Source organism: Lontra canadensis, unplaced genomic scaffold (genome assembly GCF_010015895.1).
Source record: "Lontra canadensis isolate GAN:19392208 unplaced genomic scaffold, GSC_riverotter_1.0 scaffold67, whole genome shotgun sequence".
NCBI lineage: Eukaryota > Metazoa > Chordata > Mammalia > Carnivora > Mustelidae > Lontra > Lontra canadensis.
Window position 1 is genome coordinate 10,371,636 of NW_022631061.1, and position 17,365 is coordinate 10,389,000.

Sequence of the window (17,365 nt, forward strand, 5' to 3'; positions counted from 1 at the left end):
GAACACAACCGCCTCCACTGTTCTCAAGCCACACTGGCACATCTTCCACCTGCCCTCAGACTGTAACTCAGCACTGCCTCCAGTGGAGGGTATCCTCGCTGCCTTGCCTTCCCACACCTTGCACTCTGTCTATGCACTGTATCCATTGTTGGGAAGCTCCAGTGGCACGGTTTCCAGAGTCTTGCCCACTGCAGCTCAACACTGCTTCCCTTGGCGGCAAGCTGAACTGCCTCATCTTTCAGCATCTGTTGCACTGGAGCTCAACACCGCCTCCAGTGGTGGAAAGATGAATGATGACAGCTGCTTGATGGCATGGCAGTGCAGAAGTCTGTTACTAGAGACAGTGCTGATCTGCATTGGGAGAGCTGCTGGGAGACATGCCAGTGCAGCTTGCAGGCACTGAAGGCAGTGGTGATTCGCATTGCGAGACCCTGGAAGAAATGGAAATGTTGGTTCATGCCCCTGCTGGCAGTGGTCAGCTGCAGGGCAAGGGATGCCAGAAGGATTTGCAGTGCTTCTGATGGCCACCAGAGACAGTATTGAGATGCAGTATGAGACCATGGATGGCGTGGATGTGCAGCTTGTTGCCACTGAAGGCAGCACTAAGCTGCCATGGGAGATGCTGGGAGGAAGTGACAGTGAAGTATCCCACCACTGCAGGCACTGGTGAGCTGCAGTTTAGGATGCTGCAAGGAGTGACAGTGCAGTTTCCTACCACTGGAGGGAGTGTTGAGCTCCACTGTGAGATGCTGGAAAATGCTGCAATGCCCTTTCATGCCAGTGGATTTAGGGGTGAGCTGCAGTGTAAGACCCTGGAAGAAGGGGCAGTGTTGGTTCCCACCACTGGAGGCAGAGGTCAGCTGCAGTGCAAGAGACAATGGAAGGCTTTGCAGTGATTCTTATGGCCACTAGAGGCAGTGTTGAGATGCAGTGCGGGACGAGTAATTGCGAGACTGTACAGCTTGTTGCCACTGTAGGCAGTGGTGAGTTGTAGTGCGTGACTCTGGACAGAGTGGCAGTGTCGTTCTCACCACCGAAGGTATGAGATTTCAGTCTAAATCTCATGAGAACTCAGGCAGTACTTATGATATTTTTACCCAAATATTGTGAGAACTCATTCCAAATATGAGATGAGAACTTATTCCAAGCTGGAGAGATCTTATTTAAAATCTTCAGAGGAAAAAAATCTCTTGAGAACCCATTTCAAATATCATAAGAACTCAGGGACATCACGTGATACCAGTCCAAATCTCGTGAGAACTTATTCCAAAGCTCGAGAGATCTCAGTCCAAATCTCCTGAGACCTCGGGCAATTCTCATAAGAATTCTACCCAAATCTACCAATTTGGGTAGATTTCTCATAAAACTTGGGTAGAAACCTTGTGAGAAGTCATTTCAAATATGGTGAGTACTCAGACATAGCATGACCTCAGTCCAAGTCCTGTGAGACCTAGTTCAAATCTCGTGAGAACTTATTCCAGAGCTCGAGAGATATTAGCTCAAAGCGATTTGGGCAGAAAGCTCATGGGAATTTGCCAGAAACCCCTGAAAACTTGCTCCAGTGGTGGAGGCCCTCGGAGGAGCCAAATAGGCCTGGCTGGTGGTCCAGGGGGTCACAACATGAAGATAGAGAGTGTTCCAAATGCAGTGCATGCGTGCAGCCCAAATTGGCCCAGAACACCAGCCAATTCTCAGGAGCTTTGTGTCCAAATCAATACCCATTTGGGCAGAAAGCTCATGAGAGTTGGCTGGACACCCCTGGAGAACTCGATTCTGGCGGTGGGGGCCCTTATGGGGGGTCACCTGGGCCTGGCATGAGGTCTGCATGCTCGGGGCCAGCACCAAGTGAGAAAGCACTCTAAATGCAGTTGCCCACATGGCTGGAATCACTGCAAAATGCCAGCAAGCCCTGACCTCTACTCAGCCCCCTGGGGAGCCTGCCTCAGTGCTGGCAGGTTGGACCAGACATGCCCCTAGGCCCTAACCCTAACCCTAGGTTGGGTTTCTAGGCTTCTGACCCCAGAGACCTGCCCCCAAACCCTCCAGATTGGGGACTCCTGAGCCACACTGCAGGACTCCACCTGCCACCCAGGAGAAAACCATGACATTTGGAGCTGTGCAGAACCCTCAGAGCGGGAGAAACCTGCATACCCTCCTGAGGCCACCCCCAGCCTGGTGCCCGCCCCCCCAAACCCGGAGCCTCACACTCAGCCTGACTCCTGCCCTCAACTCTGCCCCCAGGGAGCTCGCCTCAGTGGGAACCCTCAGGGGAGCTTGCCCTGCCTGTGATTCAGCTCCGTCAGCCCAGACCTTGCAGGAATGCATCCTTCACCACATTCTATTCATTAGAAGAAAAGGGAAGGGAATTAGCCCCCATCTTTTGGGGGGACAACTAAGAATAAATTCATAGACATATGTTAAGACCATTATACCTCCTGAAAAATCTTTCAGTGCTTTTTATGACATTCATACCACTTTCTTCATACCATAATTCCTCAGCTCTGCTAAACTAGTGGCAGCTGAATGAACTCATGGTGACTTCTCTATGTGCATGCCTTTGTACATGTCATTTCTTTTCATCTGTAATACCCATCCTACTTGCTTACCTCTCTCATATCAATTTATCCTTCAAAATCCTCATTAGATGCCAACATTATCAAACTCTTCTTCCTGTTGCTGTACCCCCTACCACTTGCCTTTTACCAGGTAGATTTAATACAGGTACATTATTTGCCCCTCCCCAACCCCCACCTTTGTTTAACTCTTTCTCCATATCTGTAAGTTCAGGCTAGTATCTTTTACCTCTGAATCTTCATTGCTTAGCACAATTCCTGCCATCCTTGTTGCAATACCTGCTAACTAAAAGTTTATAAAATTAAGGTGTGAACCCATTGTTAGTAGTGCCTGACCCCCATAAAAGCTCATTAAAAAACAAAAACACCCAAGGGAACAAAATAAATTGGTAAGGAATTTAACGATGTCATTGGCAGTAGGTAAGTGGCAGGGGAAAGGTCTGAGAAAAATGCAGTGACTGTATATAAGAAAGAGAGGAGGAAGAGTGAGGACGATTTAGGAGTGTCTAATTAAGCTGTTGGGTAAAAAGAAAATAAGAGTGAATGAGCAGGGAGGGAGGAGAATGAGCTTAGTTCTGAAAGTGCAGGTTTTAGGATGTCTGAGTTCTTCTGCAGACTTGTCTCATAGGGCTTAGGAAAAAAGTTCTGAACGTCAGTAGAGGGGTTATACCAGAGATGGATGGGAGAGATGTTATCTGTACCACAAGTTACTTCATTCATAAACAGTGGGAAAAAATATTGTCAAGTAGGAAGAGAGCCAGAAGAGTTGTTACTTTCACTAAGGTCATGAGGGTAGAGACAAAGCTGCCATGGTTTCCTGCCCATCATTTCCTAGGTGTCGCTCACACTCTATATTCTGCCAACTCTGGGCTCTATCCTCTTGGCCATGATTCATAAAGTACTGTGGGTGAAGCATTGGCCACTCCCTGTGCTAATAACAGTGGTTTAGAGACTTTTACAATGTCTCTAAACATTCGTACACCAAGTGTACCAAGGCTCAGTTGAACTTAATTCAGAACTGTAAAGCCTCACTTAGAACTGTTGTTGATAAGTCAATCAGTAGGACTCTAAGTGCCTCTTATTGGTTACTATGGATCTAAAAATTAAAATGTCATTTCTCTTCTTGGAACATAAAAAATAAAACTATTCACCAGAAGTGATTGAAGTTAGTTTGTAAGTGATACCTTCATCAATTGGCATAAGGATAATTATGAGACAAAATTGGGCATTGTTGAAAACTTGGCTAATTTGGCCACCATCTCATGGAAACTTTGAGTCATGTATAAACCAGTTTGGGGAGAAAATTGGATTTTAGGACAACTCTTTTTTTCCTATACTTTATTTATTTATTTGACAGAGAAAGAGAGAGTGAGAAAGGGAACACAGGCAGGGGGAGTAAGAGAGGGAGAAGCAGGAAGCAGCTTCTCTGCTCAGCAGGCTTGATCCCAGTACCCTGGGATCATGACCTGAGCCAAAGGCAATCGCTAAACAACTGAGCCACCCAGGTGCTCCAACTCTATTTTTTTTTTCCCAGTCAATATATATATTTTTCCAAACCTTGTTTATTTTTTTTAAAGATTTTATTTATTTATTTGACAGAGATAGATCACAAGTAGGCAGAGAGGCAGGCAGAGAGAGGAGGAGGAAGCAGGCTCCCTACTGAGCAGAGAACCTGATGTGGGGCTCGATCCCAGGACCCCGGGATCATGACCAGAGCCGAAAGCAGAGGCTTTAACCCACTGAGCCACCCAGGCACCCCAAACCTTGTTTATTCCTAAAGCTTGGGATAATTTTAGAAAGTTTTCAGAGTCTATTTCCCTTTGGAGAACCTCTCTCTAAAAGAGATCTGGCTTCTAATCATCTTGACAACTGTAAAAGAAGTCATCCGTGTAAGCCCAAATGAGATATATCAAAGCCCCCTTGATCATTTTATGAGCCCGCTTCACTCTTTCAAAACATGGGACAAGAGGTTACTTGATCGTGTTACTTTCAGCGTGTCTTCCTCTTACCTCGTTCCAGCTCAGCAGATGGCCAGGAGGAGCAAAGTTCTCTTCTTACTTTTTGAGTGTTTCGAGTGCACACACATGGGATTTAGGCAAATAGGGTGTTTATGTTTCAGGAAGTCTCCATCTGACCTCAGGCAGCTCTGCGGTGCACATTCCTGTGAGTTACGTGTGCTGGTAAAAACATCCTGCAATTCACAAAGCCATCGCCTCTTAGTCATGAAGCCAACACACCTGTCAAGAGAGTTTTATTTTAACTTGTTAATGACACCACAAATAGAGGACAATGCTGTCATTCCAGGGGACAGTTTTGCACAGCGGGCTTCTTCCAAGGCCTGCAGAATACTGCAGCCTGGCTCTGATTCCTAATTAGAGAAGCCCCTCCACGGACCCCATAAATCAATTGTCATCTGAGAACTGTCCTCCTGTGTGAGCTGGGAAGCTCTGCATCTGTCAGCACCGAGGCCAAACCCCATGGCAATTACCGCTGCCCAAGAGTTCCTGGATACAGCTCATTACTCAGCAGATAACTATATTTTTCTCGTCGCTCTGAGATGACAAAATGGCTTAGTAGGCACTGTTCTGCCTATTGTGTTCGTAGACGTGACCTCTGGGGCTCAGGACTCTCAGTGAAGTTGGGAGAACAGCTCACAGAAGAACATGATTCGTCACTGCCCTGAATTCCCGAATTCCTTTTGAGAGGCACAGAACTGGATTTGGAGGTTTCATCTAAATGTCATCTCACTTAGCAAGGTTTGGCCAGTCTGACAGCAGGATGCTTGGTGCCCCAGGAGCAGTGTTGGGCCTGGCCTGCTGGGTGGAGACATTTAGCCCTCTTTAGAGCTCCTCCAGAAAGACCGTCAGCAAGGGACATGATATAAAGTCCACTATGTGCTGAACTGTGTCTCTTGCAAAATCCATCTGTTGAAGTCCTTAAACACCCATATGTCAGAGCATAACCATGTTTGGAGACAGGGATTTTGCAGAAGGGATTAAGTAGTGTAAATGAGATCATTAGGATGGTCCCTAGTCCAATATGATTCATGTTCTTATAAGAAGAGGAAATTAGGGGCGCCTGGATGGCTCAGTCTATTATGTGTCCGACTCTTGATTTTGGCTCAGGTCATGATCTCAGGATTATGACCAGGAGTCCTGTATCTGGCTCCCCACTGAGTGCGGAGTCTGCTTGAGATTCTGTCTGCCCCTCTCCCACCTCACCTCCGTCCCCTGAAACTGTCCCTCCCCACTCACTCGTACTCTCTTTCTGTCTCTCAAATAAATAAATAAATCTTAAAAAAAAAGAGGAAATTAGGACACAGACCTAATTAGGATACAGATGGAAAAGCATATGAAGACAGAGGTAGAAGACCGCTATCGACAAGCCAAGGAGAGAGGTCGCAGGAGACACCAACCTTGCCAGCACCTTGATCTTGGACTCCAGCCTCCAGAACTCTCAGAAAGTAAGTTTCAGTTGTTTAAGGCACCAGTTTGTGGTCCTTTGTGATGGTCACCCTAACAAATGAATACAAGCATTTTCTAAAATCTCTCATAAAAACATGTTATTTAAATAGATTGTGACTGGGGCGCCTGGGTGGCTCAGTGGATTAAGCCTCTGCCTTTGGCTCAGGTCATGATCTCAGGGTCCTGGGATCAAGTTCCGCATTGGGCTCTCTGCTTGGCAGGGAGCCTGCTTCCTCCTCTCTCTCTGCCTGCCTCTGACAACTTGTGATCTCTCTCTATCAAATAAATAAATAAAATCTTCAAAAAAAATAAAATAAATAGATTGTGACCAAGCAATGATCAGCATATTTCACTAGAGGATTTGAAAGAGACAAGAATAGAGGTTTAGGGGGGCGCCTGGGTGGCTCAGTGGGTCAAAGCCTCTGCCTTCGGCTCAGGTCATGATCTCAGGGTCCTGGGATGGAGGCCCACATTGGGCTCTCTGCTCAGCAGGGAGCCTGCTTCCCCTCCTCTCTCTGCCTGCCTCTCTGCCTACTTGTGATCTCTCTCCCTCTGTCAAATGAATAAATAAAATCTTAAAAAAAAAAAAAGAATAGAGGTTTAGGCCATGAACAAAGTTCAGCAATTTTAATTGAACTAGCTGCCCAGAAGGTTAGTAACAATTCAATATAACAGATGAGTAGATTTACTTAAGTTTACATAAAGTAGTAAAAGTAACTTTAAAAAAGAGGAATACAGTTTTAAGAATTTAGGAAAAAGTGTTTTCTAGCATTTTTTTAAAGTTAAATGACCCAAACTAATTCTTTGGGGTACTATAGGCAGGATTTTTGAAGTAAAGAGTAGGTTATGTCCTCAGGGTTCTGGTAGCTGTTTCTTAGTTCTTTCATTCTCACTCTAGATATTCGTGTTTATCTACTCTTTGCTCAGCACTGAACATGGAGAATGAACGAGACCATTCCTACCCTCTAAGAGCTCACACCCTCAGTGGGAAGGAACTTAATCCCCTCTACAACGCTATACAAAGCATTCGGGGATGTAGAGAAAGGAGCCATCAAGAAATCCACCTGAAAAAGTTAAGGAATACTTTACCAAAATGGAAAAGAAAAGAGTATCACTGCGGAGAACATTGTATGACCCAGTGAGAATTATTAAACTTTCAGCTTCTGGTGCCTCTTCTGTAAAATTGGTGGGGGGAGGGAATCATTCTGTATCAAGGTGTTAGGAAGAGTTGTTATCTTAAGAGTATCTACCAACATAATTTACACCCAATAGATTTTCATCCTTCTCTGTAATTTTGCTTCTCCTCTTTCTCCTTCTTTCTTCCCCACCCCCTCCTCCTTCTTTGCCTGATCTCATAGTCTTCCTCCTGTTTTATCCTGTATCAGGCATCATTCCAGCAAAAAGCAACCTAAGTACCTGCCAGTGCACCAGGGAATCAAGCCATTTAGGTACTTGCCCAAACTAGAGTCATGCCTTCTGTTGATTACCTAAAGTGACTTGTACCTATCGGAAAAAAAAAAAAAGGTAAAAAAAAGTAAATGATGCAGGTTCTGAACACCAATAGACCCAGCCACCAGTCAGAGGGCTATTGTTCACATCATTCAGTTTTTACTCCAAACACAGTTCCATGGTCTTGGACCCAGCATGTGCATGGTACCACATCGGTTTCAGCCCTTCACTGGTGGGATTTCCTTTTGGTTTCCAATGTCCAAGGAAGAATGTACCTCTGAATGTTTAGGATGCATATGCAAATGATCTTAGGATAAAACATTTGTTCCTGGGTGGAGAAGATACTTGGGCCCATCCTAGAACTTCTCTTGGAGTAGAAGTGGTGGGACAGGCAAAGTCTGATGAACACTTCATTACCTCTTTTAAGGCCAGAACAGCCCAGAGATCCCTCTCTGGACTTTTTTCTTTTTCAAAGCATTATTAAACAGCAAGCCAGCCTGATTTTTTGCAGTGCTTTCTCACAGGAACTTTGCGAGCATGGTCTAATCCATTGTTGCAATAAGAACTTTATCTTTTGTAAGGAAATTATTGTGTGATTTATTTCAGTACATCAGGCACTGGGCTCCACTTCCTAATCTCTCTTATTTCCCTTAAGAAGAGAAAATTTATTGCCAGTCTGGTAAATGTTAAAGGGCTTTAGGTCTGTAAAGGGAAATTTGGCTAAGGATTTCCCAGAAGATATGTGTATCAAAAATGAGACAATTTATGTTTGAAAATCTTGCTACATGATATTTCAGAATACCACCAAAATGCTCATGATGCAGAAAAAAAAAAAGAATCTTTTGGACTTTGTTATACGAGTTTTATGTTGTAATATGCTTTTCATTTTGAATGATTGCAGGGGAGGGTCCCACAATCAGAGATTGGTAAAGGTCTTAACCTGACCATGACTTGAGTCATTATCAAATAGGTAACCTCAAAGCTACCTAAAATAATAGTTTTACTTATAGAAGAAAGGGATATGCTTAAAATACACAGGGAATATGGGAAGAGCAAAGTGGCACCTTGAGACTGGCTATCTCAGGCTGGAGTTGGGTGTGAGAGAGAAAAACACAAAACAGTGGGCACGTTAGAACAGACACTTCAGAGAAAAAGATGAGAAGCTTAGCTTTAACTACCATGTGCTTTAGTGGAAGACTGCCCCAAGACTGCCCCATGGCCGCACAAAAAAAATAAATAAATCAAAAAGAACTGAATTTAGATATAAATGAATTTTTCAAGATAAGGATAGAATCATGAGCGGAAAAGATCAACAGGGGAGCACAAATATTTCCAAAATAGAGACCATCCGTGGAGAGCCCTGTCACTGGGCTCTGCTTGTATGGCCGACGCCTTGAAAGTTCTTTCACCAGCATGCAGCTCTTGACTGCTTTAAGACTGAAAACTGGAGTCCATTAATATCACCATCAGGGCTTGAAACATAAAGAAGGCTATTATTTTATAGTGCTTATCATGTATAGGCCCCCTTCCAAATACTTTATGTTAATTCATTTAATGTTACCCATGGGAGGTTATTATCAAATTGTATTATCCTATTATACAAATGTGGGTATTATGGTACAAAAAACAAAAGTCATGTCTTCCAAGACACAAGGCCAGTAAGAAACAGAATTTGTAATGAGACCCACGCAGTCTGAATTCAGAGTCCGATTGCTTAACTCCTTAGGTATCCCACCTCAGTCGGTGAAGGACATGTGTGGTCTTTGGTGATCCTGGTGGTACACCCTAGATCTTCCAGGCCAGCCTGTTTTCAAGCATTCTGCTCATCGCACCCAAATAAATTCCCGTATTCCAGATATTTTCTGTCACAGACAATAAATGTTTGTATATGTGTGTATATGAATGTGGAAGTTCCAGTCACCAAATATTTCAATTTTAAAGTCCTAGTAAAAGCTATTCTATACTTTAGATTATCTAGCTTTATGCAACTAAAGGACTTATAATTCATTGGCATGAAAAAACCCAACCTCTGTGGACCTCAGTCTCTTCATCTTTAAATTGAGAGTGTTGGACCGGATGAACACCCATTGGTCAAGATTTTATATTTTATATCTGTCACTCACATCCAGGTTCAGTCCCATTTCTGCTGAAATAGCATGTTGTAATCAGCCTTCCAGGAAAGGATTGTGAAAATTCATTCATATGCTCTATCGTCCAATGGAGCACATTCCTAGAGGTAATTGAGTCTGCTCAAATCAATGAGTCATTAACCATCTGTAACTCTCCACAGATTAATTACCAATACTATTGTTAGGACCGTAACCTGTTTTGTTTGTACCTAGAGAAATGTTTTCGTACTTTCACTCTTAATTAGGCAGCAGCTGATAGTAATTCAGGCCATACATCATACTCATTGGTCCTTCATGACTGCCATTTCCCACAGGCAACCTGATTATCCGACTCACAAAAATAGCAGAGAGCACCTAGCTTGTAACATAGCAGATGAACAATACTCAGCGAATGAGCTTTCTGTACTAAATGGGGCATGAGGTTCATTGCGCTCCCTATCACAGTCCAGAGGACTTGCAACAGAGAGGAAATAACTCATTTAAATGAACTGGAAGAGATCAAAGAAGAGCTCCAAGCCAGTCAGCCAGTTAAAACCCATTTAACACCTCCATAGAATTTAGCACCTTTCTGCTTAAAGTCCTTTGGGGGATTAAATATCCAGAGGACTGGTAGAGAGAAAGGAACCAACATTTCTGGACATTTGATACATGCCAGTCACTGTGTCCAGGCTAACGATGGTACCAATAGCAACAAACCTTTGTTACATGGGCACAGTTCCAACTGCTCTCTGCCTATCCATCCTTCTCATCCTCACATTAACCCCCAAAAGCAAGCACAGTTTTTAGCCATATGTTCTTGCTTTCAAAATTACAACCAATTTAAGAAAGAGCCAATATTACACCTGTTGTTCAGATGAGACACCGTGTTTCAGATGACTGTATAATTTGGTTGGGTTCCCACAGCAAACGGATGACTTAGTCAGAATTCACACTCCTGTCCGTCTCACTCCAAAGTTGTGTTTTTTCTTGCTTCACCATGAATCCCAATACTTTTTGAAAAGCTCTGCATTCTATCTTGTATCTGACAGTTTCTAAGTTGGAAGGGACCTTAATGATTTCAAGCTCATGCTTTCATTTTGTAGAAAAACACTGCTTCCTTCAAAGGGTTAGTTGGTCTGAAACCCAAGCCTTTGCCTTCTTGGTCTGAGTCGTCTCTACTTGTGTCACTGCTCCTCAGTAGGGCTCACACAATTCTATCACAATGATCCTTAAGTCTGAGAGCTCACCTGTGGAGTTAAAAAAAAAAAAAAAAGAAAAAAAAGAAAAAAAAAAAGAAGAAACAGACTGGTCAGCATGATCATAGACCTACTGAATCCAGGTTATCTAGTTAGCAAATGTGTGACACTGATGTTACTCTAACTTTATGCTATATTAGTATAAACTCCTAGAAAAAATGTTGGGTCACCTTATTGCTGTCAGAATTACAATGGACTTCAAGACATACCAGGACTTCAGCAGACTCAGCAAGTAGAGAACCAGGATCAAAGACTATGGCTTCTGATTTAGCAGTAGATTTGGCTATAGATTTGGCCCTTGAAAGAAGGGAAAGGAAGTTTACAGGTGCATGGTGAACTAAGGAGGTCATCTCCGGCTGTCCCAGAGGTCTTTAGGCAGTGGAGATGCTTGAAGTCAGGCAGGAGGTAACCCTGTAGCTTTGCATGACCTGGGTTAGAATGGGTCCATTACCAGAGTGGTGATCAAAGGAGGAGTCTACACTCTGGGAAGCGAGGCTGGCAAGGTAGAGAGTAGTTGGCAAGGCTTCAGTCACATAACTTAGGCTTTGGAAAAGACTCTCAGCCCCACAAAGAATTTTTAGTACTAAAAAGGAACCAAACCAGAGGCTCATTGTTGGTTTCTTCAGTAAGCATCCATTTCTTTATTTAAGTATTGATTGCCTCTTAGACCAGGCACTAGGGTAGGGAGCTTACATGTTTTAACATGGCAGTGCAGATTATTTGTTCTTTCTTGGCCATCCAGCACATTTGAACATGCTTCCCATTTTTAAAAATTCCTCCCTTATGATTCTGAGGACTCACAGAAGCTAGAGATTCTATTTTTTAGCTTCCCTGGCTAACCCAGCTGCCAGGTTACAGGTTGTGATCTACCGCCTGTCCATCAAAGACCAACCAGGGCCCCAGGCACTAGAGCTTCAAAGTGCAAGAAGACCTCATATATTGGACTTAGTCCACACCCACCTCCGAGGAATGGTGCCTGCGGATACATGGACCACCTTGATCAGAAGTGGCTGGGAGGCTATGCAAGGTTGAGTCTGTGCATGTTTAGGGCTGGTGTCTACAGCTGCCCAGGGAAGGGAGGCCTTGACCATAGTGAAGAACCCTAGATGTGGCCTATCTCATGTATCCACCCCCAATGTAGTCGTCACCATCAGTAAAATACACCCAATGACTGGAAGATGGAAAAAGGGAGAGTGAAGGGAGGCACCTTTTAATACACAAACTAGAAGCTCCACATACCACTTCCAGGCACAACCCGCTGAGCTGAACACAGTCACACCTCACTGTGAGGGTGCCCGTAAGCTTAGCCTTTAGCTGGGCAGCTATCTGTGTGTTCGTTGTGACATTGTGCTACTTAGTGAAAAATAAAATTCCAAAATTGATAAGGAACTGAGGCGTTAAAGCTGGTTTTCCAAAAACAATTTAGTTTGACAAAATTTATGGCACGCTTCTAACAAAAGTCTATAGGTTCTTACGTTTTATATCTTGTATGTTAATTATACCAGACACTGACTATTTTTTTGGTGATCAGCATCTGAACCTCATTATATTTTAGGAATCCCTTACCTCTTTTCTGATTGGATCTAAGTGAGCAAGAGGCAGCAATTTTTCTTGACATGTTAGTAAGACATTTGCATGTCCAATAGTGGGAAATAAATCTGACAAGAATTCAGGGGACTGCCACCCCAGTGAAATTTCTAGGGGACCCAGTGATGTAGAGCATGTCCAGATATCCCTTCTAAGGTAAAGGATAATTTGTTGCATCTGGCTCTTAAAAGATATTAGACCCGAATACCTGGAATCTGTGAATTTTACCTTATAAGTTCATGTTTTTGCAGTGGTAACACAATTAAGAATCCCCAGGTAAAGTCATTACCCTGAATCATTGAGGTGGGCCTTATCTGCCATTGCATGTTATTGGGGGGAGGTGGAGGGGTGTTTGACAACACACACAGAGAAGGCAGTGTGAAGACAGGGGCAGAGAGGTTGGAGTTACGTAGCTGCAAGGCAAAGAATGTCAGTAGCCACCAGATGCTGATGGCGAAGATGGGACCTAACCCCAAGAGAGGAGAGCGCGGAGCCCTGCTGACGCCTTGATTTTGGACTTTGGCCTCCATCACAGTGAAATAATAAAATCCTGTTGCTTTAGGTCACCAAGTCTGTAGTTATTAAACCACCACAGAAAACGAATACAGATTTTTATATTAGTATCTGGAAGGAACAGACACCAGCGGCTCCCTTTCCCAGTCTCCCTTATCTGGAGGGGCACAAGCACGTGCCAGTCAGACGCATTCTGGAACTTGAGTTAGGAATTTCTGATACAAAATGCTGGGACTATGGCACCTGGGTGGCTCAGTCGGTTAAGCGTCTGCCTTCGGTTCAGGTTATTGCCCTGTGGTCCTGGGATGGAGTCCCTCATTGGGCTCCCTGCTCATCGGGGAGCCGCCTTCTCCCTCTCCCTCTGCTCCTTGTCCCTGCTCATGCTCCTTCTCTCTCTCACACACAAAAATAAATAAATAAAAATACAAAAAAATTTAAAAAATCCCCCAAACCCAAAATGCTGGGACTGTAGAAAACTCTCTCCAGCAGCAATGCGAGGTACAGGAAGGTGGCTTTTCTGGAGCAGGAGTGCTTGGCCAGTGCAGTGAGGGAGATCTTGGCATCACTTTGGGCTATATTGCTTCTGTCCAGCCCGGTTCACCTGACTGTCCAGTGATTCTGTAGGCTGTTGATTTTCTTTCAATATGTCATCTTTCTGTTTATAATGAACCGAGTTGGTTCGCACAAACTAAAACCCTGACTCATACATGGCTTTGCCATTCGTGTGGGTGGTTTCCTAAAACTCTCTCTTTCTTCCTCCCTTGCTGGAGGGCTCAGTAGAGAGAAAGCAGTATGAGATAGAGCTGTCCGTATACGTATACATTTGAGTCTCTCACCTTTGAAGAAGACTTGTGAACGACATACCAAGTATGTCTTGTTGTGAGTAAGTGCATGAAAGACTGTGTTTTGGGGCACTCCAAGAAACTGTTTGTAAGTTTTTTTGATGTTTATCAAAGACGGTAGATTTGAGGCAAAAGCATAGCCATGGCTTCTCAGAAAGAGGTAGAGCCTCAGGAGGACACAGCCAATGAGGAAGAGGTATCCCATATCATTAGCCAGCCTCGGGGTTCAGATGCAGTGGCTGTGGCTGGTCCTGGCTAGATGGCCAACCCCAGGGAAGGATGGAGTGCTGTCTACAAGCTGAGCCCCAGGCTCAAGGGGAAGCTGTTCGAGGATGTGTCTATCCTGAATGTAAAAGGGAGACCCAGAGTCTCAATTTATCCTGTGGCTTTCCCTTGGCTGGCACCTTCTCAGGGACACAGCACAGTGAAGTCACAAGACAGGAGAGGTCGCAAAACAGAATCTAGAGAAAGGGAACTCATTTGTATTAGATGTTTGCCATAGGCTGGGCTTTTCATTTACAACCTAGCTTAATTCTTAAAATGGCCTAATGATGCAGGTATTGTCATTAATTTTCTGAAGCTGAGATAATATTCTGGGTGCACAAACACCTTCCTGGAGGTAAAAGGGAAAAAGGGGTTTCCATACCCAGGACTGCCCTTCTCCAAACCCACGTTCTCCTCTCTATGCCAAGCTCATCTTCTGTCTTGCGACTAAGGGACACAATGGGAGCCAGGTAACCTCACAGTTTTTAATCTAGAAAGAACCTTAGGATAAAGATTTTTTTAATCTTTAAAAATATGACCAAAAAGTTCTCTTTATTTGTCCAAGATAACATCCACCCCCGCAAGTAGAGAAAAAAATTAAGGCATGATTTCTTTGTTAAAATTTCAGTTAGTAAATAAGAATATCTAGAACATACCTGTAACCTAATAAATTAATTTAAATATCAATTGATCTATCTGTTCTAACATAGTTGGCAAAAATAACCTCCGAATATCCATAAGCATGTATCTCCAGAACAGATTCTTCTAGGTGGTAGACAAAACTATAAAGGTGGTCCCCAGGGTCTCGGTCTCCTGGTTATTTAATCAAACAATAAGGTAGTGTTGCTGTGAAGGCATTGTGCATATGTAATCAAAACACCAAGTCAGTTGATCTTAAATACGTGATTATCCACTGGCCTTGACTCAACCAAGTCAGCCCTTAAAATGCCCAGAGTTTCCTTCAGCCAGTGAGAGAAAGAAAGTCCCAGAGAGTCAAAGCATTAGAAGGACTCCCTCTGCCCTTGCTGGTTTGAAGGAACACAGCTTCTAGGAGCTGAGAGAAGCTCTGTCTAAGGTGACCACCAGCCAGGAGACGGTGACCTCAGAACCTCACCCACAAGGAACAAGATTCTCCTAACAACCTACATGAGCTTGGAAACAAATTCTTCCCAGCACTTCTAGGTTAGAGCCCAGCCTGGCCAGCACCCAGCATTGTGGGACCCCACACAGAGAACCCTGCAGAGCCCACCTGGTCTTTGCACCTGTAGGACCGTGAGCCAATAATTGGGTGTTCTTTAAGCTACTCAGTTTATGGTAATTTGTGAACCAGCAGTAGAAAACTAACACATTCTCTTAACCTCTAGATTTACACACAGGACTTCTTATCCTTCCTACAAATATTTATTGAACCCAGGCTCGTGTTTTGCCACTTAGGATAAATCCTTAAACAAAGAAGACACATCCCTGCCCTGTGGACCTTCTATTCTGTTAGAAAAGATAGCGTGACTTCCAACTCAACCCTATCTCCCTTTCCTCTTCTTTCTGTGCGCCCTTTCTCCATGGACACCATGGTGGCTTCTATTCAGATGTCAAGTCAGAAACCTTAGTGTCATCTTTTGTCTTCGTCCACCACCATGTCCAATCAGCCAACCGGTCCTATTTATTTTATTTACCTAATATCTTTCAAATATGCTCTCTTAGTTCCAAACACAGGTCCTCCCTTAGTTGAAGCCACACTTGAATCACTCAGGTTACTGCAGCACCATCTTCAGTGGCCCCCTCCAACGCTGACTTCATTCCTGACCCATGGTTTGTTCACACTGAAGCCAGAGTAATACCCTTTTAGCACAGATCTAGCCATGCTGCTCCCCAAATCCCTCTGCCTTCAACTACAACCTCGCCTTAGCCCCATGAGTTACAGGACACTAATTGAACAATCACCTTATAGTTCCTTTTCTCCTTATCTTTCCAATACCTTGTGACTTATACACACCTTCCCCTTGCAGCTACTGTACTCTCCAGCCATACTGAACCACCTGGACACCATGTCCTCTCGCCTTCCAGTGCTTTTCCCTCCACATGAGACAGATCTCCACCTCCCACCTCCAATTTTTTTTTTACCTTACTCCTTGTCCTTATTTTCACTTCTGGGAAGACTTAATGCTCTTCCACGGGCTGCCTTGTATGGTATACCTGACCCTTTTTAGTACTTACCACTCAGCGTCTGTTGAATGGATAGTTGATTGTAGTAAGCAACATTCTGAATGGTAAAATGGATTAACTCAAGCATTGCTGACAGTTGCTTTAAATCATGAGCAAAAGTGATTCGATTTGTCTCAAAACCACCCCATTTTTGAGTGTATTTGTTGTATCCATTAAATTGATCACAAGAGGCTTTCTGCGAAAAATCCTTTCTTTCCATGCTATATTCTGTATGCCTGTTCATTATAAGGCTTAGATTGAAATAAAGCTGTACTGAAGTGCTTTAAAAATATCAGTGTATGAATAATCTGTCTGAGAGAGAATTTCTGAGTCTGTTTGCAAAGCTGCCATCAATCTGTCACCTTAAAATATTTTCACTAGCTGTTCCCACATTTACCAATGTTATTGCCATAAAACACACGCAGAGATTTTGTTGAATGAATGAATGTTGATAAGCATATGAGTATGCTTATCGGAAACCTGAAGATCCACTGGGAAGAAGGGAGAACTAAAGGAATCAACGTGAAGGTGAATGGGTCTCATTAAGACTTCCAAATTGGGACCCATTGACAATACACTACAGGCAGGGATGTGGCAGAATAAGGAGATTGCAAGGAGGTGGGGTAGGGAAACACTGAGAAATGAAGAAGAAAACCAAATTTCTGCACAAGATGGGTAGATAGCAAGGACGAGAATGGCAAATTTTACTTGTCATTTTTCTGGTTATTTTACCTCCCTCACTGAAGTCATTACACTTGAGCTTTTGCAGAGAATAGGGCAAGGGAACATCAAGCAGAAGGATGGCTTACAATGTAAAACAGTCTTCTATTGACCATGTTGGCCAGAGTTCTTTGTTACAAGCAAACGATATCTACTCTGATTGATTCACAGGTAAATGAAATTTATTCAAAAGACACTGAATAGTTCAGAGAATAGCAACAAGGCTAGAGAGTGTGGCTTGGAGTTTACTTGGCCATGTATACACAACCCCCAAAACATACATCTAAGCTTGTTGCTAGCTCTGATGCAGCTTAAACACCCAATGTTGTTGGCTCTGAAACTCGGCCAGTGGCCAAAGGACACCATTATTGAGTACTTCTCCCCTGC

The 17,365-nt window shown here is 43.7% G+C and overlaps 1 pseudogene; it reads left to right on the plus strand.

Annotated features, from left to right (window-relative positions):
* Positions 1 to 493: 493 nt before the first annotated feature.
* Positions 494 to 17,365, plus strand: part of LOC116880678 — a 77,557-nt pseudogene continuing 60,685 nt past the window's right edge.